Source organism: Paramisgurnus dabryanus, chromosome 13 (assembly GCF_030506205.2).
Source record: "Paramisgurnus dabryanus chromosome 13, PD_genome_1.1, whole genome shotgun sequence".
Classification (NCBI taxonomy): Eukaryota; Metazoa; Chordata; class Actinopteri; order Cypriniformes; family Cobitidae; genus Paramisgurnus; species Paramisgurnus dabryanus.
The window spans coordinates 17,011,384-17,038,342 of NC_133349.1; the positions used below are offsets into that span (position 1 = coordinate 17,011,384).

General features: G+C 37.4%; 1 protein-coding gene across 1 annotated transcript in view; it reads right to left on the reverse strand.

Moving 5' to 3' along the window:
* The window catches only part of galnt1 (UDP-N-acetyl-alpha-D-galactosamine:polypeptide N-acetylgalactosaminyltransferase 1), an 84,086-nt gene that overhangs the window by 37,716 nt on the left and 19,411 nt on the right, over positions 1 to 26,959 (reverse strand). Inside the window, exon 2 of the mRNA XM_065245530.2 lies at positions 11,711 to 11,824. The gene's annotated coding sequence lies outside the window, so the exon portion shown is untranslated. The remainder of the gene's footprint in view (positions 1 to 11,710; positions 11,825 to 26,959) is intronic.

Below are 26,959 nucleotides of genomic sequence, written 5' to 3' on the forward strand. Positions count from 1 at the left end.
TTTAACTTATGCATTTATTCTGTGATTTTTTTTCCTCGATTACTCAATTTATTTAAAAGTAAAATTAGCATTTTTTGTGTGTTTTCACCTAAATTTCCCAGAAAAACATGATATGAATGAAGTTTATTTAACTAAGTAACTTTGGGAGGAGCATGGTCATGTGATCCAACCAATCAGCTCAAAGAGGTGCCTATAAATAGTTGTTTATCACCTCTGTCCCTTGACAGTTGTTGCAGCATTCCTCCTCCACCTCACTCTCCGATAGTTTAATCTATCCCAGTTAAAAGGGGGGAGTACTCTGGGTTTGGGATAAAATTCCGAGCTCAGAGCCCTCCCTTCGGACAGCACGCCAAATATGCTTTATCTCATTCCCTATCGATTAGGGGAGAGCAGGGGCGAAAGTACCATATTTCAGAAAAACTTAATTTTAAAAGATGTTTTAGACGGAGATATATTTTTGATATGGTCAATAACTCACAAGTGTGGTCTTATCAATACCAGGTGGAATTTTGATCAAAATGTAAAACGACCTCAGTATAATTTCACTTTGAACATAAGTAGCGCATTGTTACTTTCGACCCTGTCAGCTGGGACGAAAGTAACACACAGGTGAGTCAAAAGTAGCACAAGAGAACAAGATAGATTTTTGTGTTACAGTTGTTTTTAGTAAATATTCATGACAATGACTTTGTTAATGTGCAACTGCATTTTGTCAATTATCTTTGCAAAAAAATTATGAAATTACTATTTTATTTTAAATTTCAGTTTCATCAAATGTTTCAAAAGCAACCCGACAGTACAAACATGAATTGTTGAGAATAAAAAAATTCAACCGTTTGAACAATATAAAAATTTTATTAAATCAAATTAGAATAATATACATTTTCAACGTAATGCAACAGAATTAGCAGGGGGACAAAAGTAACAAGTGCTACCTTCGTCCCGACAGGAACTCCTGACATTTAACCCCGATTTACTTTTATTTTGAAAAACTCTGAGAAGGCAAACTTCAGCATGTGTTAGAGCACTAAATAACCTGTAGATTCATCAGTACTGTAACACATGAAACCAGAAACAGAATTATTAGAAAAAAAATTCCCTCTTTAGGAATTTTTAGGATGGTCGAAAACAGCTTTCTGGACCTACACGTGCAAAACAGTGACAAAATAAATTAATATTTGTCAGCTCTGTCAAAGGATGCATGCTAAAGATGCTGTCATAGTTTGGAATGCAAATGTTGTCAGGGCTCAGAGAAAATCACTTTGTTACTTTTGTCCCGCGTTACTTTCGCCCCGATTCTCCCCTACATGTTAATCAAACTCATGAATTTCATTAAAAACTTAATTCCACTAATTAAAACACAGTAAAAAAACTTTTAAAAAAAAAAATTCACCCCTTCATTTATGTGTACCAGATTAATATTAACTAGGGCTGCACGATAAATCACATGGGATATCACGCGCATCTCGTCAGTAATGCCGGTTCCTTGATTAGTATTAAATCGCCAACAGCTGCTTTCAGATGGCGATGCATTAACTGCACAGAGCCGTAGTTCACTGACAAGCTGGGCCATATCGCATACATATCGCAGGCGATACGTCCGTGATAATTAATGCGAAATTGCCCCGATTGTCAGTGAACTACGACTCGGTGCAGTTAATGCCGCTCTACTTGAAAGCAGCTAATGGCGATTTAATACTATTCAAGGAACCGGCATTACTGACGAGATGCGCGTGATATCGCATGCGATTTATCGTGCAGCCCTAATATTAACGATCAGATTTTTTTTTTTTTTTTTTTTTTTTGACTAAATCATTTGCCCTGATTTCTTCCCAACATCACTTGAGGGTTAAATTGTTGCTGTTCCTTCAAGAGTTTTACATGTAAATGTCGTCTTAAATTCATTTTTGGCTGAAATATTTCTTTAACAGTCTTGCTTTAATCCAGTCATCTGAAATAAATCTTTTATCAGCTAACTAGAAAAGAAATCAAAAAAGTGGAGGAAAGAATGAAAAAGAAAATGAGAAACGGAAGGAAGGATGAAATGTTCTGGGGGGGGTGAGCAGCATGTGATATGCTCTGATAAAGAAAAGGTCATTACAGCCCAATTACACAATAATACGGATCACACGGAGAACTAAAACTCCATCGAATCGCTGCGAAGCCCTTAAAACTCAACCACTTAGTTCTGCATTATCCTTCACTACTAATACTTTATATTCAGCCTAAGCTTGGGGAAAACTACTCGAGTTTACCCAAATAGTACATAAACTTTCAAATGTCTTCTTTGTGCTATTGTAACACCTTCCACTTTTCTTTTGCAGTAGACGTTGGCTGTGGAATCTGCCACTATTCAGACATAACTGATGTTTGGAGCCTGGTTTTGCTTCTTATGCAGATTTATGCATTTTCCGATAGTTCTGTGGGAACAAACACTTTTAGGAAACCGTTTTAAAATGCCAGTGTGGGTGGTGAGCATTTTTCGAATCAAAATACTCAACTTATCCAGATAAATGTTGATGAAGCCTAAGTAGAATGAATGTGTGTGACTGAAATAGCCAAACCTGTCAATTAAACATGGAGTGTTGATGTACCTCTGTGTGCATGTGCGTTGTGAAGCCTGTGTAGAAGTTAAGCTGTCCAGCGTTGGTGCTGCTGCTGACAAAAACCAAACCTGAAAGCATCTTCTTCATGTACTCACTAGAGAGCAGAACTGATGGCACCAGTGCCAAACTTCTTTCAGATACTGGCGCCTTTGAAGTGTGTATGTGTGTAGTGCATCTCTTTGTGCTCCGCATAACGGATGAGGGAATTCTGAAGAGGATGTAATGACAGCAAAGCCATCAAAAAACAAAAAAGGGAACGCCGGCCATCCTCTTTCCTTCACGGTTACCTCTTTATTTTCAGAAATGCTGTTCTGCTTATATATATATATATATATTGACAGCACTTTAATATGTATTCTTACAAAATAAAGAACAATGTTCGTGCAACTCATATTTTTCATCTTTATGAGGCAAAAAAAAGATTTCTAAAAAGTTAACTTCAGGCCCTGTATATATATATCACTTTAAATACACAGGGTTTGCAGTACCTTACATTTATCTTGTACTTTTTTTACTATATAAAGTTTTTAAATTGGCTGTTTGGGTTTTTTGAAGATTACAAAAGTTTTGAATGTTACATTTATAGTTCGTCAGGTCAGCCATTTTATGGATTAAATCCATAAAAATCTGAATGAAAATGAAGTCCTGTTTGTCTCTCTGATGCACCAGAAGATGTATGTTGTTAATAAAACCACCTGCATGTGGTTTCTTCTCATAAGGTCTCCTATCAGCCATTAGCCATGCTAATCTAAATGTTGCAGGGGCAACACAAACCCCTATCTTGGTTCTCTAATGTCTGTGGTGGTTACGACCCAGCCAACTTGGGCGTCAGCAGTAACCTTTTCAAGCAAACAAAAACGCCTTTCTCAAAATGCTTAGACACAAACAGTATGTCTTGTTAGAAATGAGCCAAACATCTACTGCAAACGCGTAGGAGTGTCAGATTAATTACACACACTTTCTAGGTGCCAATATGCAGCAGGTGCAACCATTAAAGCATATTTAAATGCCATAAATATGAATGTCAGGCAGAGCGGAGAGCGTTACGGTGTCGGAGCGGCCGAAAGCTTGCTGGCATCCGAGTCATTTGAGGGGGTCTCGGGAGCAAACGAGAGTGTGTGTGTATGGAGCTCAAGGTTGTGACTCTCACAGAGAGCTACGCGACTGTTCCGGTGGCCCTCGTCCATCATACAAGCAACACCAAAGGCCACAGCCCACGCCGGCTGGGCAAGACATTCATCACCCTGACAACACGCACACACAACCGAGTGAACACAGCCTGAAGATGAAAACCGACACACGTCTCTAGTGAACTGGCCCAAAATGGCAAAGTGTGACATCACAAACATGACATCAGCACTTTTGTTCAGACTGATAGGACAGGACACATTACATAACAGTAGGAGCACAATTGGATGTAGACCTTATAAACACTATTGTTTTATTGTAACACTTTAAAATAAGGTTGTATTTGTTAACAATTAGTTAATGCATTAGGTAATGCGGAAAATGCATTTCTTTTTTAAACGACGCATGAACATTCACCATCCTGTTCTCTTACTCACAGATCTGTTGTTTCCTTCATCCATATGTGCAAAACACACTTCCTTGGACAAATACCATTGTCTTAAGCCCTATTCAGTCAGTAACTGTTTCTCAGGATGACGTCTATAAAATAGTACTTGCGTGGCTCATCTCTGATAAAAGAATCTGCAGCGTCAACGTGGCCTTCGTTTATTTTTTCAGTTCTTATTTCTCCGAAACAAAACCTTCAAAATTACTGATGGATTGGACCGACTCCTCTATGCACAAGAAACCCAGAAAAGATAATTCAAATGGGAATTAAAGAAAAACACCACCATTTTTCAATATTTTACTATGTTTTTACCTCAACTTAGATGAATTAATAAATACCTATCTTTTTTCAATGCATGCACTTTTCATCTTTGTACAACGCTTCTTGAATGTGTTAGCATTTAGCCTAGCCCTATTCATTCCTATGGCTCCAAACAAAAGTTTTATTTTGTGCCACCATACTTACTCATGTAACTACTCAAGTAAGTATCTTTAAATAGGGAAAACATGGAAATGTTTGGTGGCTTCTAAATTCATCCCTGTTTGGAGCCATAGGAATGAATGAGGTTAGGCTAAATGCTAACACATTCACGAGGCGCTGTACAAAGGTTAAAAGTGCACGCATTGAAAAAAGATAGGTATGTATTAATTTGTCTAAGTTGAGGTAAGAACATAATAAATTATTTAAAAACGGTGGTGTTGTCCTTTAACTCTTTCCCCGCCATTGACGAGATATCTCGTCAATCAAGAGAAAACGCTTCCCCGCCAATGACGAGTTTTTACGTCTTTCCGCAATACCGCTATTATCCACTTTTATTATCTGTCCTTCCGCAACTTTTTAAACCCGGAAGTATTGCCCTATGGCAATTGGCTGGATGTCCGTGTCTGTTTTAAAGATCGCTCTGAATGGGAACTCTATGAAAAGTCGGTCACAAAAATTGAATTATTTCTGCTTTTTGTTCAAAATGTGGTGTTTTTGCAGAAACCTACCCATATTCAAAAGCTGATTACAAAAGAACTACTGAAGGCTGGATGAAACGTTTTTTTTTTTTTTTGAAAGCAGAGGGTCTGTTCTTTCATTTGGTATATTGTATGTTTATATATTTGAAGAAGAACATTTTCTGGAAGAAATTAAACTTTTGTGAAAATCATGAAAAACGCTGGCGCTGGCTGGCAACTTTTTTTAAAAACGCTGGCGATGAAAGAGTTAAGTTATCACCCTGGTACTCATAAAAAATACAAAATAAACAGAAATTGTGTTGTCGGTAGAGGAAGAAAAACAAAAACATTTCAGATCCAGACCAGCACCTGCAAATGCTGAAATTACATCACCTCCCATGTAAAATAATTATAGACATAATTAGTCAGTCACCCAATGCAACTACTGTACTTCACACACACACACACACACACACACACACACACACACACACACACACACACACACACACACACACACACACAGACACACACACACAGACACACACACACACACACACACACACACACACACACACACACAGACACACACACACACACACACACAAACACACACACACACACACACACTCATCAGATATTATAGCACCACTGTGATTGTTCTTTTGAGGTTCTGAGTTTCGATTCCTGTGTTACTTCCTGCAGGGGCATGTTAAGGTGCTTTCACATCATGCACTATTTACGCTGTTACCTAATGATATAGCACAAGAACCACTTGCGTGTTTTCAGCATGCTAGATAGATGTCGTTCACACAAACGGCCCCCTCACATGAAAAACAAATGACATGAGAGAAAAGCGCTGAGCGGAAAAGGCCACAGGAACAGAAAGAGCATGCAGCGCAGACAGACTCTTAACCCAGTGTGGAAGGAAAACAGATGGGTGCACAAACACACAAACATACACGTAACCTGACCGCCTTCACACATAGACATGTTGAGATGCAAGACGGGAGGGTAATTTACTTTCTTTTGCTGTTGTCGTCTATTCGACAACTTCTTCAGCCTCCCGTCTTTCCTTTACTCTTTCACCTTTGTTATCTCCATATCTAAATATAATGTTCACTTAGGCTGTGTTTACATTTTGCATTAACATGCGATCTCAGTGATCCGTTCACGCAGATCCGATCATCCGTATATCAGGACACGGCGCGTTTACATTTGTCACATAAATGTGGCTTCTGTATCTGGATGTGTGATCGGATCCCGTTCAGGGAGACGCGCGCTGGGTGGATAGCTGTCAATCAAAATGGGTACAGCTGTCTTTAGCCACATGATTTAGGGTTTTCGCGCTAACCGCAATCCCGTATTGTACAGTGCTACTGAGAAGCCAACAACAGAGAATAACTAGCAACCCCAACAACCGTGATGTTCACATTTTAAGCGTTATATTTTTTAGCTTTAAAAGCCTTATAGCGTCCGCACCGCGGATGAATGTTCTGTTTAACTTTACCTGAACTTGACTTTCACCCGCATGCTTTAAATCAACAACAAAATCCGTGTGAAACATGACCGACTCCACTGTTTTATTCTGCCTTAATAACGGGCTTTTGGCTCTGCCTGAACTTATATGTATATTTCTATTTTAACCATAAACTGTTGTTAGTTATGTTTCCTGGTAATAATATGATTTAATTAAAAGAGCTAACAATTTACTGTTCATAGTGCGTAAGAAGTAATGTAATTTACAAACACATATAAGTAACCTTGCATAAAACCAACACTGACTAAATGTATTTGGTTAATGTTATTAGTGTTTGTACGTGTTTTAAAGTAACTTAAAATGTGTTAAATGAGACAGAAACAGCCGATTGACCAGAAACAAGCGCAACATTCACATTGATTTGTCGCCATGGAAACTCAAACATTATAACGACGATCCTGAATTCTGCCATTAAATATTAAATCTCACTATGAATAGTTGTAACATATAACATATACCTGAATAACTTAAATACAGTTAGCAGTGTTAAAATGCTTTGTATATCGATTTATTAAGATGCTTTTAAGCGTAGCTAGCATTGCTCCACAAATATGAATTTATGCGTCTCTCACCTGCGCTCCATGACCTAACGTCCTTTGTTTTTGACAGCTGTCAGTGAGAGGAGATGATAGTGGGCGGGGTTTTGTGTGACGTTGACCTGTGAATCCAGATACGATGGCTGGATTGCGGTTACATTACACTGAGATCCGATCACAATGCGTCCTCGACTACCTCTGCATCAGGACACACAGATCGGATAACATTCCGAACACAAACGCGTTTACACTTGTCTTTTCAATGTGTATGTGGACAACATCCGGATACAGGTCGCATGTTAATGCCAAGTGTAAACGCAGCCTTAGTTTCTACAGATGCATATTAACACAAATAAGAGAGGAGGAAATGTCAATGGAGATTACGATATCACGATATTAGGGTCATGAGAACATTTATGTTAACCAAACAGCTATTGCAGATCAGAATATTTAAAATACTTATTATAGAAAGTAACAATAGTAGTAAAAAACAATTATTACGGCATTTTTTCTCATACAGGACAAGAAAAGATTGTGCAAGCCCACACTATCTCTTTGAGCTTTTGCACACTTATTCACCTCCTCACTCCTTTGGGTCTTCAGATGCAAAACTGCTTACTACACCTCGTTTCCACAGTTGCGTTCAATGGGTGAAAGATCATTCACCATAACTATGGAAGCCCCTCCCACTTACTGTTCATGACATCTCTTCTATAACCTCCTTGAAATTGAACTCAAAACATTTTTTACAAACTAATTTACTCAACCTCTTCCTAGTGTTTTGTTGCGTCATGCATATGTATCATTGTGTATTCATGTTTGTTTTGTCTTGTAAAATATAGAATTTATGTCTTATGTAATTATTATTATAATTATAATTAGTAGTAGTATTATTAATAATATTATTATTAATAATAATTATACTCATTATGAATACTTATAATTATTATGAATACTTATAATTATTAGTAATACTTATAATTAGTATGAATACTTATATTATAATAGTTGTTATTTTTATTATTATTGTTATTCTTATTATAATAAGTATTATTATTATTAAATAAGTGAAATGGCAGGAGCCTAATAAAACCCAATAAAAAATCATTGTGCTTCAAAACTGGTTAATTGTACATTTTATGACTAGTCAAAATATATCCACCAGTTATAGTTGTTAATCTCCTGCAATTTGATTTTAATTACATTTTTAAAACAATGTGACATTAACAAAGCCATCTACAGGCAAAAACATGCTAAGGCCCATTCTGCATCATTGAATTATGAATGATGTATATTAGATTAGCAAACCCCATAGGGCAGACAGAAAAATGAATTATGAGGTTGATGGTATTACAACAGGAATAGGTCATAAAAACCAGGCAAGCTCTGGTTTATCAGATTTTAGCTCAAATAACATCCAAGCCAACCGCATTAGTGAACATACACACACTACTACAGATATTGAAGAACGGTGTGCATGCAGCAGTCAACACTCTTAGTATGCAGCACTACAGGTACTACAATGTGAGTTATGTTTGAGTTACAATCCAATGTTTGTACAAGGGGGTAAGTAAATTTGACAGTTTAGTATGCTTGCACTTGTCCAGTTTAAATATGCATTATGCAAACCAAGGGATCAAAACGGAACAAATAGAGTATGGACATTGGACTATATGAGCATACATTTAATCTTGCTCTCTACTGACTGCAGTCAGCAGGGCCATGAAGATTATATGATGCATGACTGTTTAAGGCTCTCTTCAAACTGACACTGTGTCGGAAATCGCCACTTCCATACTACATGGCAGACAAAAATCAGTATGCAAGGTGAGCAGCTGGGTCCATGAGGCCAAATGGGCTGAGGAGCCACCAAAAAGTGAATAAAATACCAGAAGTCTATGAACCGGCCAGTGTTTTCAGTGTTTTTCTTCACAAATTTCTACTTCACTACATTGTGATGCATAATACTCTGAATTTTTTTGTTACTGTACTACATTTCATAAAAACAAGTTACTTTTTACTCTAAAAGTACTTAAGTATTAAAATATTTATTGTGAAATGTACTGGAATAAGAAGTATGACATAATGCTTCAAAATGTATTGAAGTAAAAAAAAAAAAGAACAGATACTTGAGTACTTTACACCACTGACTGTCATCATTTCAGACGCAGTGTGAGACAAATTTTAGACAAAAACAAATGCTAAAGTATTCGGACACTCCCTGGACAAAGTAAAAGCAGATATTCAGAACTCTTGGACTTTAAAATGTTCTTCTGAGTGGATAAAAAGTAATCAGTTTACCTCTTTTATACCCACACATACACATTCTTGGCAAGAAGCTTTGAAATATTCCCTCAGTCACTGCTGTACTAAATAGCTTTTTACACATTAAATATAATTAACACTACCAGTTAAAAGCATTTCCTGCTACAACCTACACACTTAACACAGCACTGTATTTTCTTTTAAGACTCATACCAGCACACAAACACCGACTGATAGCATACACTTGTCAAAGCTACAAAGAAGGTATTAACAAAAAGCAAACTGTGTCCCTTTGACAAGGTCTGCTTTTCCATTTAGTGCCTCACATATTGCTTTTATCTGAACCCATTATAACTTAGAATAAATTAGCAGAGAGAGAGACAGAGAGAGAGAGAGAGAGAGAGAGAGAGAGAGAGAGAGAGAGAGAGAGAGAGAGAGAGAGAGAGAGAGAGAGAGAAATTATAAAATGATAATTCATGTCATTCAGGAGGTGTTGAAAGTTGTTAATATTATTAAATATGAATAAGTGTGTGTTTGTGTGTGAGATAAAACCTCAAAGACAAAATCTGGCTTCAAGCAGGATGGAGGTACCAGACTTAGTTCCAGAATTAACACACAACAAAAAAGATGCAGTCATGCATAATGAACTAACACAAGCATACACACACCGTCCAGGGGACAGGCAAACCTTTCTTGGCTGTTTAACATATCCATGAAAGTTCAAGTCCTCTAATGACTCCTACAGTGCAAGTCCAGCTATTCTTATATTGAGACGTCTGAGGTTCTGTAAAACGCTATCGGCAATGTGTGGGAGTCATTCCTGTCTAAAGTATCTCTCTCTCTCTCTGCTATTCACATTCGCCCAGTGTGGTTTAAACGTCACATACCGTAACAAGACATAAGTGTGTGTAGGCCCATAACTGAACCTTATCTGCTAAACCAATATGCTCTTCTCTCTTTACGTAAAAACCAACGTTGCTTAAATAAACATGCTTGAATAAAGACGGATGAATAGGTGGAAGAAAAGAAAGAAAGCAGGATATGCAGAAGAAGAGATGGATGACTTTAACTTTCCCATTAATCCCATGTGTGTTTTTGGGGTTGGGCCTGCTGGTAATGTACAGTGTAATGGGACATGTCCTGGTCCACGTTTTAAGAGGTCAGCAGAATTACCCACAATGCAACTATAGCGTCTAATTTCAGACACCGGCAATGAGCGGTGATGTCAGATGTGTGTGTGCCGAAGGGCTGGAAATAGACTGACACAGTGAACAGGAAACTCTGAAGGTTCCTCTGCTCTATTTTGAAGACAGCTGAAAGACAGAAGTTTTCTTTAGGAAACCGTGTTAAATTAGGGTGAACATACGTCCACCTTCCCCACAGAAATGTCCTCTTTTTGACCTTAAAAAAAATCACCCAAAATGTTCACCAATCATTGCGTAAATTTTTTGCACGCCACAGTCGGTGATGTATGTAAAAATCGGTCAAAATCATGACCCTCAGCACCATGGCATATGAAAGCGGATCAATAAAGACCATGTCTGTCTCATACAGAAAAAATGATCACAGTGCATTTGTGTGGTATGATGTCCAAATACCTCCCTCCCCCCAGTCTGCATATATAACTTCCACTTCCTCTCTCAGATGATAATACGTCTCGAGCACAACTTCTGTCAAACCAGCACGACTAACAAACACATATACACAATATGGGGGAAACAGAACAACAGAATGAAGCAAAAGAGACACAGAGATGGAGGTGTGCTGCAAAAACTGCATGCAAAGCAGAAAACAAACACAAATTGATTACCAATGCAAAGCCAGACTGTAACAGCAAGTTCAATTAAATACTTCAATTTAAAATCATTCAGCCATTTTCTGGCATTAGTCTGATCAATGAGCACCACTGACAATTTAAGAGATAGGAGTGCGACTGACACATAAACTCATTTAAAATGTGAGAGGACACCACGCTGTCTTTTAGCACACACACATTACACCATACTGAAAAAACATGCTTTTCAAAATTACGTGAATGCAAAATAAATGACTCGCCTTTTAGGAGCAAGCTGTGAGGGAAATCATTTTACAATGTGTTACAACCACTTCAGACACCAAAATTGTTTGGTTAGCGCACCATCGTCGAAATGAATTAATCATGTGTAAAACTGAGATGAAACTGATTCATATTTCAGAAACCGGCCATGACTACAGATTTATTGATTGTCTGCTGTGTATTTCCTGTATACCTGCTGAACTGAGGTCAGTGGGGGCAAGGGTCTGGTGTCCTTTAGCACAGGGGCTCCAGCTGAGGGGAGGAGCTTGAGGTCCCACCACAGAAACCTGCTACTAGCGCATGCTCCCTGTAAGACACAAAAAAATATCCTGTTAGAGAAATTAGCCAGCAAGGTTGAATTTGCTAGACATTAATAGACATTAATAATCACAATGTTTATATTATTAGATATGCACCACCATTATATCATCCAATTTTCTGTATCGGTCGATAAAAGCTTTTATTCGATAGTTGAAAAACAGGTGACAGTCATGGCTTATATATAGTGGTCTACCGATATTGGGGGGTAGCAATGCAGATATTAAGAAAGCAATGTGGCCAATTGGCAGATATAAGGCTGATATTTAAAATATATTTATATTAACTGAGAAACATAAAAAAGGGTGAAACTAAATTAACATTGAATATAATTCAATATACTCTTAATTTAAAACAATTTAATTTAGTATTTAATTCCTTAAAATTAACAAATAAATTGCATGAAGTTAGTTTACTCATTAAGAGGTTTGTTTCACTTTCTAAAAGATAAAGTAAAAATATGTAATTAGACCAAAAAAAATATAGCGGCCGATACCAATAAAAAAAAAATGTCGACCGATATATCGGTCTCTGCAATATATCGGCTGACTACTACATCCTGTCAATCGAAAGAGAACAGGAAAATACAATTAATTTGAGCTTGTTGTATAGAAAATGTAAAAAAACATCAATAATATAATGTTCATTATTAATGATCATTATATGAATATCATTTAGAAAATGTACACTCAAAAAAATAAAAAGTTGGATTTACTTAAAAAAAAACTTTGTCAAGTGGGTTCCACATAGCTTTGTTAAGTAATGTCAACAAATAAAATGTAAGTTTTATTTACTAAAAAAGTTTGTGTAAAATTGACAATTTAAATGTTGCATGGACTAAAGAAATCCTAGTAAAGTCACTAGTATGAAACATTTAATTGATAAAAACAAAATTAAAAATAATGATTTAATAACTCCATAACAACGAATCAATCAATCAGAGTGCATATGCTCAATACAACCTTTATTTAATTACAGTTTATCAAACATATCACAAACATATTTGAAATGCAATGTTACATTTCAAACTGTTTGTTGGTTTGTTTTGTTCTAAAATATATCAGAACAAGTTCATTGACTCATACTTGGCCACTTATTACTCATGTACCTATCTAATGGTGCTACACTTCTGCAAGAGGGTGCCAGAACAACAATTTACCCATAAAACACTGCAGCATCATCAGCCAATGAGATGCAAGTCTGTATTGGTTTTATTAATCTGTTACTTTTACGCAACAATGTTATATTGGCTGAACAAATAATTTTGAAGTAAAGCTGACAAGACACAGTCTTTTGTTGAAATTTCTAAGTTAAAGTAATTATATGCAGTTACTAGTGTTTGTTAAGTAAAGTGAACAAGAAATTATTTAGTAAAACTGACTCCAACCAAGTTCATTTTTCAAATATCAATAATAGCTATCAGTATTAGTGGAAAAATGTAATATCGGTTCATCTCTATTTGGGATACAAAGAAATATAAGAATGATGGATATGTTGTAGGCCAGATTCAAACCAGCATGACCCATTTGGGCACACCTGCCACACCCAGGAGGAAATTTTATTTTGCACAGGTTGCTCTTTTTAATAGTTCTCAGTTGCGTTTAAACTCAGTCCCAAATGTTTTTTACCTAGTTAAAAAAATGGGATAATTGTTAAAATACATTAGGAGTACAGAGCTGTAAAAATATTGTAGAATGTATAGGTAAAATAATTTGGATTTAGGTAAATTTGATGGAAATCTATGTTCATATTAAATTATTCAATATTGACTTTTGATAAAAGGCTTGGCAAAAAAAAAGATCTCATCTAATTTTTCAATCTTATGGGCTTATAACCACTGAACCACAGCTCTTGTTTTTTGTAAGTGAACAGTAAATATAATCAGACCATAGTTTCACAAATAGTTCAGATCTCTGTAGGAAATTTTTTATTTTAAAAAGGATCCCGGAGAAATGACAGTACAACCAGCGATTAACTTCCACACTCAAGGGAAATCAAAAATCACTCGATGAGAATGAATAAGCATGTGATATTCTGAGCATAAAATCATTTGACTGAAATCATAAAGATAAAACACAGATTTTACTGAGTTTGTGCTTCTAAACCTAATATATTCAGCTTGTTTCCTCATTTCCACCCTCTCCTGCATTCTGGAGTGAAGTGCGTGTGTAGGTAGAGATGAAGTCAAAATCATTTGTTCGTGTTATTCTTTAACACTCGGCTCAGGGTTACCACATTGATTAGAATATCAGCATTCAGTCCAACATCTCTATCAGTGGAGGTTTGACTAACCGTGAGCTGATGGTTACCCAGCTGACACACTTCATCTAAAGCACTTTCAACCTCACCGAACTGTACCGACCCTTCCACAGACCATCAAACATAAGTATGTGCATGTTTGTGTGTATGAGATTAGACAAACCTCCCTTATGATGTCTCAGAGGTGTACGAGACAGCTAGCGTAAGCGTCTTTTCAAAATTAAAGATTCACATTTACTGTGGGCATGTCACTAAAGCAAGTCAGCAACAACACCCTTTATATCCTTCATGTAATAAACACGTAATTTAACATTCTACACAAGTATCTCGATTTTATTCTGAATGCCATTTTAGGCCCAGTTTACACCTGGTATTAAGATACATTTTGGTCTATCAGATCACAAGGGGGTGATGCTAAATAAATAAAGGTTTCAGTCGTTCACTTTCCACATTCAGAGGTAGGTGAAAATGCATTGGACTGGATTGCTTTTGTGGTGTGGAATCTTATGTGGTTGAATCTGTTCAGGCAGCCACAACACCCTTACGAAAATGAACCATGGTTAAAAACCAAAAAACCATGGTCACTGTAGTAAAACCCTGGTTTTGCTAAAAGTAATCAATACACAAAAAAAATCAGTTACTACACCACCAAAAAACCATGATAAATTTTCGTAAGGGTAGACGTCTACTGACATAATAATGTGTCATGTACAAAGCACAAAGTTTTTTCAGTCTTTCCATAGACTTCTAGCACAAACCCAACGCAGTCTTTGAGCTATAGTTGCTAAAACAAAACAGCTTCACATCACAGCTTTTTATTTTCGTTTCACTTTGTAAACATAGGAAAGTTAGGCCTGGAGTATAGTCTGTTTTTTACGTGTACAGAACATTAGCACATGGTCCCACGCACAGCCTTGCAAGTCTACACAGACGCATGCGCATTGCGACAAAATGCAATAAATTCCCGTGGGCTGCATACTACATTTACTTGTAGGTGTATGCGTGACCAACGCGTACAATGTACGCAGGGTTTTAAATATCGGGCAGTGCACGTAGAGTACACGCACACTCTTCTGATGACGAAAATAGTGTCACATGCACTTTACGTGTACATGTAAAAAATGGACTATACTGGCATAATAGTGCACATTAACTTTAACTCATAATTTGTCTTGCATGTGTTTTATTGAAAAGAGAGGGACTTGCCCATAGACAATCCCCTCAAAGTATTCAAGATAGACACAGACGAATGGGGACATGAGAGGCAAAGTAAAATGGCAGGTGTGAACGAGCATGTGTCTTTCTCATCCACTTGCGAAAACGCATCTTAATACTAAGGGCGCACTCACACTATCCAAACCAAACCGCGCTCGGGCGCGTTTGACCCCCAAAGCCTGGTTTGTTTGACTAGTGTGATCGCTCTCTTCCGTGCCCGGGCGCGGATTGGTTAATCGCGCCGCGGCTGGGTTGCAGAGGTGGGCCGGAGCGTGGTTCACTTGGGCTCAGGCGCGGAAGGCTGTGGTGTGAGCGCAATCGCGCCTGAGCGCGATTCAAAAGGTGAAAACGTCAGTTGCGCGACCACTCACGTTCATCTGCCTCCGTAAAACCCTTTTGATGCGAGCAGCGGGTTTACGCGAATGTCCGAGCTGCGCATGTGACAGATGAACTAAGCAACATGATGACATGTGAGAGGGCTGTCTGTAGTCGCGCACCAAACGACTCCGAATAAAAAACACAGACTTATCATTACGGTTGGTTCCAATGTTAAGAGAGCGCTTTAATTCCTGCTTTTTTCAAAACAATCGCATCTTTATGGCGAAAGCGCGCCCGGACTCGGATCGATACAAAGTACAGTGTGAGTGCGTGCACCTGGGGGAGTAGGGAGGGGTGACAATCGCGCTGGGGCATGGTTTGGTTTGGATAATGTGAGTGCGCCCTAAGTGTAAACAGCCTGTTAATACCAGGTGCAAACAGGGTCTTGGTTAAAGTTTCTTGCAACCAAACATTCAGAGTTTGTTTTGCTTTTTCTGCTCTCCAATCTGTACAATAAAAAACAGGCAACTGTTGTTACTGTACGCTTGGGACGTCTAACATTATTTAATATCTGTTATGACTGGGTAAACTTTTGGCATGTAAAATGAGTAAACATCCTTCCCAAACTGTTGAAAACAGAGGGGGTGTTGAAAGGCAATGTAAATGCGAATGTGTTGTTAATTTGCTGATAGCTTGCACTGAATATGACTTAGCTTCCAGCTTAGTTCCCATAAATTATTTGTGTGACTGAGAAACGAGCTTTGCAATGTAAAAATTTTTAAATAATAACTCTGAAAAAAAGTGCTATGAGAAGCAATACACCCGTAAAGACGCTCACACAGACTAATGCTAGCAGCATGTCTACGGTTTGTCTACATAAGACACCCACAGTGTTGGGTAAGGTACTCAAAATAAGTTATTAATTACTCATTATTCATTACATCTTCAATCCTGTAATTAGATTACTGTACAATTTACTTTCTCAAAAAAGTATTTAATAACTTAATAATTACTTTCTAAATCCTATTTAGTAAATGATACAAAGATTGAATAAATTATATAAAATTTACATAAATTATCCTGGTAACACTTTTTAATGTCCAACTCTCACTATTAACTAACTATTAACTACTTATGCCTCAATATAGTCATAATTACTGCTTATTAATACTTAGTAAAGTAGTTATAAGTTTAAGTATTTGTAGGAATTGGTTAGGATCAAGGATGTAGAATAAGGCTTTATCCGGCATTAATATGTGCTTTTTAAAGGCGTTCTAAGCGAATCTGTGTGTTGATTTTTGAAATGTGTTTTCAAACAAACTGAGCGTAGTTAACTCCTCCCCCTCCCTTCCGTGCTTTCATGAACGCGCCCAAACCCAACCCCCAAATCCTTCTTGGCGTTTATTGGCTGGAACACTTTGTTTTGTTTCGTGGTGCAGGTTTGGCCACTGTGTTTATATTGAAGATTGTAGAGCCTGGGCTGTCTACAGAGATCGCGTTTTTTTTACCTTAAAAAATTGAGTTAAATTGAATGATTTTTTTTTCAGTGAAACAGCCAATATCTCAGTGATATTAATGCTTATACATTAATGCTTATTCTTAATGCATATGCATATACAGTATTTGGTTAAATTACATCAGAAGTAACTGTAAATAAATGACTGACAGTAATCCTTACTAGGAAAAAGTAATTAAATTACAGTAACTAATTACTTCGTAACTATTTACACCCAACACTGGATGCACAACACACCTCCTGAAAACACATGCACAAACACTGCATTCCTCAATAAGGATTAATTCAGCAAGTCTCCTGGTTCGATTTGACCATAAAAGCAATCGCTCTTCCCTCTTAAATACTTTATCACCCTTTTAAAGCTGCACTTCTTATGTGAGCTGACTCTCTTCTTATAAACACACGCAATTTTACTCACTCTCTCTTTCTCACACACACACATAAAGCAATATTACATTTACTGTACGCATTTGGCAGATGGTATTAACCAAAGCATCTAACTGGTGCATTCAAGCTGTATCTTTTATCAGTATATCTTCTTACAAATCAGTTCATTTCTTAGGAATCATAGAATCAAGACCTTGGCATTGCAAGCAAATTAAAAAGGGTTTAAGGTCTGATTTTGTATAGTGTGAATTGTATTGTGTATGGTATCTGCCCTTTAAAACCCAAGCAAAATAGAGGATCTATCGGGCAACATTTTTATTATTTAATGTGAGTGGACGCAGAGACTGAGTTTTTATTCTTCAGTGTGTAAATTGGACGTTTACAATGAAAGGAGGTGAATGGATTGCTTTTCAAGAGCTGATGTCGATGAGGCTATTCAGATATTAATCTACTCAATAGCCTCGAGAATGATTTAAAATGTAATGTTTTCGATGAATTGCTGCTTGGAGAAACATAAATTACTCAACCCTGTCGAGAAGTCAACGCACCATGTCCTCGCTCGCCCATGCGTGCCAATGAGAAGACAGAAACGCAATATTCCTGAGTAACCTTTTTTCTATCTGGCAAACTCTTAATGGGATGTATTACAGTACACAAATTCTCTCTTTCCGAACATGCCGTCATACGTTCAGGTTTGACGCCATCAGGGCAATGTGGCAGGAAGCAGCCTTTTTTCCACTTCACAGCCTGACATTGACTTCCTGCTAATGGATCAGATCATCGACTCAAACCATAAGGAAATGGCACATTGTGCATGAATAAAGTGATTTTTTTTCCAGGAACTATGCGATATCAATAATGCCTTCATTATGAGGTCAGTCACCACGGCAGTAGCATCAAACAATCCATGAACCCAAACAGAGGATCACAAAGTGCAAGCATCAGTCACAGTGACACCTGTCAGTCAAACGATTCAAAGACAGACTGACTTCAACCGAACACAGGATCAAAGGATCCTCGGCGCTTCCAAAGTTACGACGCTTATTAACATGTCAGGGGGTTCTCGTGCTAATAAAAGAGTAAAGAGGTTATTAAAGCTCCAACATTCATGACACACTTTGCTTTGAGTCCCTGCTTAAACTAGTCTTAGCTGGTCTGTCTGAATTTTAGCTGTTCGAATCTGGAAACTAGTATGCACCGGTACCGAACAAGGCGAATGTTGGTTATGAAAGTAGTAATCCTAAAATCAAGCTTAAATTCATTGTACTATGACATTTCTCCACAAATAAAAAGGTCAACATGACAAGACATCGAAGGAAATCACAGGCTACCTGTCACTGCTAATGTAGTGAAAAAGCTAAATTTACGACTCGAGGGTTTTATGAAGTGTATGGTCGCACATGCTGTGTAATACCAGAGCTGTGTAATGTGCCGGCACTCAGCCAAAAGTAATACGAAGCCAGCTTGGATTGCTTACATAAGATACAGAAGTGTCACCGAGACCATAGCACAGTTTTTCCACAGTTGAGCATCACACACTGGGACCTTGCCTGCAATAAAGTGTGTGCGTGCGTATCTATAACAACATCTGAACATCTGGGGCAACTAGGGAAAAGAGTGACTCTCTATCTGACCCAAAACCACGCCTTAGAGAATGAGAAATGTCAGCGGTGCTCAAAACACTTATGCGGTACTCAAAACAGTCTGTTAAAACATGCCAGGCATCTGTGTTTATGGACGATGTACGGAGAGGTTGTGTTTATGGATAGCGGTTTGTGTGTGTGTCTGTGTGTACTTTTGCGTGTGTGTGTTACTGATGAAACCAACAAAATATTGCTCTTTATTAAAATGCAAGGCATGCTAGCCACAACCTCAACCAATGTCATAAACTCAATCACATCCCATCATGAACCCAACAACAATCCTCATTCTGCTAGAACCGATTTCTGCAGATTTCATCACAAAAAAATCAGTTAAAAACATTATTCCCAGATTTGTCAACCCTTTATGACTAAATGACAAACACTTTAAAAGCTCAATTGGTAACATTGCATTAGCAGTGGTGCAATTCCCACACACACATTAAAAATGCATACCTCAAATGCACCCAAGCCACTGTGAGAAAGCCAAAGAATCTGCCAAAATGAATGTGTAAATTTAAATGAATCGGTTTACTATATAATACAACTGTTCTGTGATCAGCTCAATCGACATAGACATTAAATTAGACTTATACAACAGCATTTGTAGTGGCAGTGTAGAAAGTATAGACAGCAGCTATAAGGAATGCCGGATTAAATATGAAAGAGATTTACCGGGATTGAGATTAGGATTATGAATGACATGAAGAAAACCCGGAGGAGGATTAATTTATGGGCAAAACCAGAACATCAATCACCTTGTGGCTTAGTCAGTTAACTCTCAATTCAATAGTCACATAAAGTATTTAAAAACTCTTAGGTTTATTTCTGTCATGCAGTCGCAGTTCGACCATAAATGTTGTCAAAGTACAAGAAGAGATCTAGAGTATTCAAGGTCACGTCTTAGCGATATTGAGCTGTTAGAGTGAACAACGATTATTTTCACATTTCTGACAAAAATGGAAGAAGCACTTGCAGATGCCAAAGTTGGCATCAACCTGCCAGAAAGCTGTGGATAATAGGCAGGGCATTACGTTTGGTTTTGTCTAATCCAAACCTTTTGCAAAAACAACCCAACATTTTTAAAGTGTGGGTTATTGGTTTCACACCGTTTACACAACTGTGCCAAACAGGTCGTCATGTTAATCCTTTTTGGCTGTTTTAAGCCTCCTTAGATATTTTTCAATCCAATTTAGGTGTTTCCCCATCACCTTTGACTGTATTTTTTCAGTTTTCCCTCAAACGATGAAATTCCTCTGTTTACACAGCATGCACAGCGAGTTTTTATGACGCACAGCTCGTGATATGAAGTATGAGATTTCTGATTGGCTGTGCATTGAGTCATAACATTCTTACCCTGCTTCCCTTCGGGCTTAAATGCAGAATTTCTGATCAAAACAAGCCGGGGTTAAGCACAGTGTGAAAAGCCGTTCACTTACAACGTGGGCCGATTTACGCAGTTTGTTCAAACCCCTAACCGTAAATAATATCAACAGTAAAAGCGATGGCTTGCCTTAGCATGAATCATTAACAACTTCAGGGTGTGTTCAGCACATAAACTAGATGACTGATTCATAAAAGAGGAAAAGTGATTCTTTATATCCTTTGACAGTAGTTCTTTCTCCAGATGAGGCTTGTAAAGAAGAATCACGTCTCTTCAATTAAGCCAGTCAGACTGATGTAATAATGTTAAACTTATTCACCACAGTCAGACATAAGCACATACACACCACTCTGAATTAACACTATATGGCAAACAGAATACTTACAGTTCAAACATTTACCTCTCTGCTTTTGGGTAATGCAATATATTATGACACCACAAACAAAAACTCACTTTATAACACACTGAAAAAGTATAAAGTCAAACTCAAGTTCTTGGTTCATTTCACAACCACATCAAATTTAATTACTAATACAAAAAAAATAAAAAATGGCGAACTGAGAACTCATAAAATTTAAAGTGGAAGCAGAAATGAAAGTAATTTTTCCTGTGACAAGTTAAATGGACGGAAACAAAGCCACATTCAATGACAGAACAGTAATATAAACACACGCAAGCTGTAAGTTTGATCCACCAAATTCAATCAACATTAAATCTGCCTTCAGAGCAGCTGTACATGTGTTTGAATGTGGTGAGTGAAATGTGATTCTTCAGTTCATCCCACAGTGATCTCAGCCATATTACTGCCAACACCCCACCCAAACGCCCATACACGCACACATACACAAATTTTTACCCCTTACTATTCACTCTCTAACCCACATTCTTTCGTTTTTTTGGTAGATTACTCCTCCATGCGACTGACAGACTAAAAGTGTTGCATGAAGAGAAGCAGACAGAAGATTTACTCAAGTAAAAAGCCAATAAAATACTGAGCACTATGACCAAGGGTGTAAATTTGGTGTGCCAACTGTACATATGTTTTCATTAATCACTGTATAAATATTGGTGGGGATGCTAGTTTTCTAGTAGACTTATTAAGGGGCTTACCTCCACCCCGGAAACTACACCCCTATGACATCAAGCTCGCCTTCTCACGCAGTTTCTCAATGATAGAACTTTCCTTCTTCATCTTAAAACACAACCTTCTATCATAACTTTAAAGGGGACATATCATGAAAATCTGATTTTTTTTCATGTTTAAGTGCCATAATTGGGTGCTTTTATCAACCTAGAAAATGTGAAAAAGATCAACCCAGTAACTAAGTTTTGGTAAACCATTCTCTGCAAGCATGTAAAAAAATAGGTGATTGAAATTTGGCTCCCCTTGTGATGTCAAAAGGGGATAATAACGCCCCTTAATTGGCATTATCCAACCACGGCACTGCCATTTAGTGTAGAGATCAACTAATTTGCATTTAAAAAGGACACACCCAAAAACGGCTAATTTTTGCTCACACCTACAAAGTGGTAATTTTAACATGCTATAATAAATTATTGGTATGGTTTTTGAGCTAGAACTTCACATACATATTCTGGGGACACCGGAGATTTATTTTACATCTTAAAAAAGTCTTGTGAAATCAAGAAATAGAAAGATATAGGATGCATCTCTGCAAGTTACTGCGTAGTGACTTCCTTTCCAACGGCTGAGGTAAAATTGATATGTTTGTCAAACAACAGCTTGAACTGCAAATCATTATTATGAGTTTAACATTGTACATTTTGGCAGGCTATGGAATCCCTTTTCAGTTTTCAACACTGTTTTTAATGTATGTCCTTAATAACTGATTTAAAAAAAAAGTTTGTGGGGCAGTCATGACCTAATGGTTAGAGAGTCAGGCTTGTAAGTCAGGCAAGTTGTTCCCCAGGCACTGCAGTGATTGCTGCCCATTGCTCCAGGTGTATGTGTGCGCAAGTGTGTGTGTGTGTGTGTGTGTGTGTGTGTGTGTGTGTGTGTGTGTGTGTGTGTGTGTTGTTGACAACTTGCAGTGCTTGGTTCACTGTAAAAAAATAACAAGTTTACTCAAACTAAAATTTTCAAGGGAACTTGCTGCACAGCTTTTTTGAGTTTACCCAACTCTTGGCTGATGTAGTTCACCTAACTCAATTTACTAAGTAATGTCAACTTAAACCAACAAGCTGAACCAACTTAAACTTATTAGGCAAATTTCTGAGTTTACTCAACTAATGACTTAAGTTCTCTCAACTAAGATTAAGACTGTATAAACACCATTCCAGTATTTATCCATAAAGTTTATCCACACACAAGTTGGTCATTTTAGTGATAGACCGATATATCTGCCGGACGATATATCGGGCCGATATTTGAGAGTTTTTTTTTTGTGTATCGGCATCGGCCGATATGTGGCTGCTGTGTTCACCGATTTTTTTACAGCATTATTTACAGAGTGCTGGAAGCCGCAAGCGATTGCAGGTCATGTGACTAAAAACAACCAATCTCTCCATGACAACATCGAAAGCTCGACCTAACAGCTGATCATAGCTGCACAAAGCGAGTCTTTATTTCTCATCTCTTTATATATTTGTAGTAGTAAAGTGCTAGAAATCAATATAATTTGCTGATAGTTCCTCGTCATTGTGGAGAGTGCAGTTCATGGTTCCATAGCACTAGGGCTGTCGCGCTAACCGCATTACCGCATGACCGCGCTACTGACAAACCCAACCGCATGGAAAAAAAGCAACCGCAACAACCGCGCCTTCACGTTAAATTCATGAAACTATATGCCGCCTTGTTTTTCACGTCATACAGTACACGTATTATAAAGGCCAAATAGATTTTCAAGAGTTAAGAGAGTAGGCCAGTTTTTTTCTTAAATTTCAATTAAAAATGTAATACTTCATATTTCGTTAATTCATACAGTGAATGTGTGGAAAAAGTAAAACTGAGATGACAGAATAACTGTGGCGTCGTCTGCCTCTAGATGCAGTTTTAAAGATTAAAAGTACTTTAATAATATGACTGATCAACCCAAACGCCAAAATATAACTGGTTGCTTACCAGCATTAAAACCTCATAAATAAGACCTTTATAGGTTTTTTCTTTGTGCATCTGCAGCGTCCGCTCCGTGGATGCAGCCAATATAACGCCGCGGTTGCTTTTGTGAATTGACTGCACACTTGACTTTCATCTAGACATTTAGATAAACAAGTTTTTCATCAACAGTATCTGTGTGAAACATTATAAACATTGATGATCATCTGCCGACCCGACTGTTTCATCACATCCTCTATACACGGAGAGTCTGCTTTATTAACGGCTTTTCCTTCGCTCCGCGTGAGCTAAACGTTTCCGCTTTTTATTTTTTTACTCGCATATATTTCTACATATTTTCGACAAAGGAAGACAGGATATAATGTAAGTTATTATAGATAGCATTTAAGTTTATTCTGAAATGATGACAAATCTGTGAGACTAAAAATTACCTCTCCAGCTTAATTTAGCCAAAATAATGATACATTCGTTTTCATACTTTATATATAAACGTTAATTTATCTACTAATATATTATTAAAATGCCCTAAATTATTATGCATTGCCTTCTGTATTGCATTCGTTTTGTACATTTACAGGTGCACAAATACTGGCTAATTTTAATTTCTTTAAGACACTGCTGTGTTCTGTTTTGACCGATGCTCTGTTAATTTGCGCTTAACAAGCCTAAATTATGTTTTTTGTTTTCTCAAAAATATATTTAGCTGTAGTATAGCTTGTGTTAATCTTTTTTTCATAAGGGGAAATACATGTAGCCTACCCTTCTTCTACATTAGTTGACCTCATTCTGGATTTAAAAAATAATTTTATTTTAGTAAATGAAGGCGGTAAAACCGCATACCGCGCTGCTGAGCAACGCAAAATCACCGCAAGGGAAATTCCTTCACCGCGACAGCCCTACATAGCACCCTCACCTGTTTTTACTATTTGTTAAATGTTTTTAAGTTCAATAAATGTTACTTTTTTAAATTGAGACTTGTAACATTTGGCATCATCGTGTCATTTTTATGATGTAAATTGAGTGAGCAAAAGCAGTATCGGCTCCAAATATCGGCAGCCTGTATCGGTCATCAGCTAAGGCTGATGAAACAAAAATCAGCATTGGCACTAAAAAATCAGCATTGGCACTAAAAAATCCATATTGGTTGATCCCTAGTAATTTTTTTAATAAAATGTACCAAAGAAGTGAACACGTTGCAATACATGCTGGGAACCATTCAGAACATTGTTTTTTATTGTTTGTTCAGATTACTCCGTTTGGCAAGTTGGGTAAACGAGTTGGACAAACACATGTCTAAATCCAGTCAACAAAATAATAAATTGACCCCCTTCAACAAAAAATCTTTGTTCAAGTTACTTAATTATCTTTGTTGAAAGAACAATTTTAATTTGGATTTTTACAGATAGGTTAAATGCAGAAGTCACATTGAGAATAGGCTAGTTTCACGTTTTACCTTCCTTTACTTTAAATGTGTTCACCTTAAACCTACCAATAAAACCCAAATAACCCTCCTCATTTCCTGCCTTCACATTTACCTCTCAGATCACACAGCATGTGCGTACACACGCACACACACAAACAGCTACTGAGAGATTGCACACTAAGACAGACAAATAAATGAATAGATCGCTTTCCTCCCATTAGAGACATTCAGTCAAGTGAACATTTCCTTCCCTTTCTGTCTGTCACAAACACACGCAGTGCTCACAGTTTTTTTTACGCCATACCGCAGCTATGGCTATTGTGATGAGTCTAACACAAACACCATTAATAGTTTTTTCTAAATTAAAAAAAGTCAAGTGTCAAACAACAACAACAATTTTACAGACACATACAGTATAACCACTATATATATCCATGTAATCAACCTATATATGTATATTTGATAAAACAAAGCACAGATTTCCCATTAATGAACCAACTAGGAACTACATGGGGATGCCACCTGGGATGACCCATGTGGGTCCTAACTGGAACACCCAGATAAGATGCCCATTTCGAGCCCATGCCCATTCTGTAACCCATGTGTAAACCATGTGGGCCCCACATAAACGTGTTTGCTGTGTATGTTGATGGCGAGGCTCACAGTTTTAAAGGAGCGGTGACCCTGCAGTTGCACCATTTAAATTTGGAGTTAATCTCTCTCGCACAGAAAACCAGCAAAACATAGGAAAGTGTGAATTTAGAGATTCACACGCATTCAACTTGAGGGTTTCCGCATTCATTCTGATAAACATGCAGCGCTAAACTTGTTTAAAAACACGCATACGCATTTTTCTGCAAGTTAAATGAATGTGGAAGAATTTGCAAGCGACAATCCAGTCGAAAAACCCAGACATCCAGTGCCAATACCTCTCACATAGAAAGAATGCCCAAGCAGTAATTACCCATCTACAAATTTTGTTCCTGCACTCATTACCTTTATGAAATGGTTACAGTAAATTTGGCAATTGGCAGAGAGCTCTTCATTTAACTGAATTAGGAAAAAACTAATTTCAAATCTTACTTAGAGAAAGACCCAGACACTTAGAACACATCCAGGATTTACCACCTGTCTTATTTACTTGGCTATTATTTAATTATGTTGCTCATTTATGGGTATCCACTATTGACAACGCTTTTATTTTATCTTCCTTTAGCATCTTTTTTTAATACCAAATCTTAACTGCAAATTAAAATGACAAAAACAACAGCCACTGTGCTAGCTTGTTGTAATCCTAAATAAAACCCAAGACGAATCATAACAACTGCAATAAAAATATAAAGATTTAACTCAAGCCTGTACTCAATAAAGCTGTCACAGAACACTTTATTTTGCAGTGTGTTTATTTGGACTTCATCTATCATTACATAACAAACAGCTAATTTCCTGTCTTGAGTTTCTCAATTTCTCCATCGCACATCAGACGATCCCTACTGTTGAGAACAAGAAGTCAGACACACCCTGCTGTATTCATGGCAACCGACTGCTATCATCTCATCACAGATATAATTAGCATCAGAGCTTATGTTAAGCACCTGACGGGCTTTAACAGCCCGCTCTCCATCCTCAGCACACGCTTAACCAACTTCATCTCGGCTGCAGTTGAAACTTAATGAGATTTACAGGAATGAGGGGTATGTCTGACTTCCTCTGCCATTTCACCCCACAGTCCTGTGGCTTATGGGTGATTAATATACTGACGGTTCATTTAATAGCAGATTGATTTTGTGTGACCACACCCATAAAGAACTTCCTATATATTATAGCTTCTGTATTGACTACCTGTTGGAACTTGGCAGCATGTGATACACACATTTCTTCTTCTTCTTCATTTATTTCTTTACGC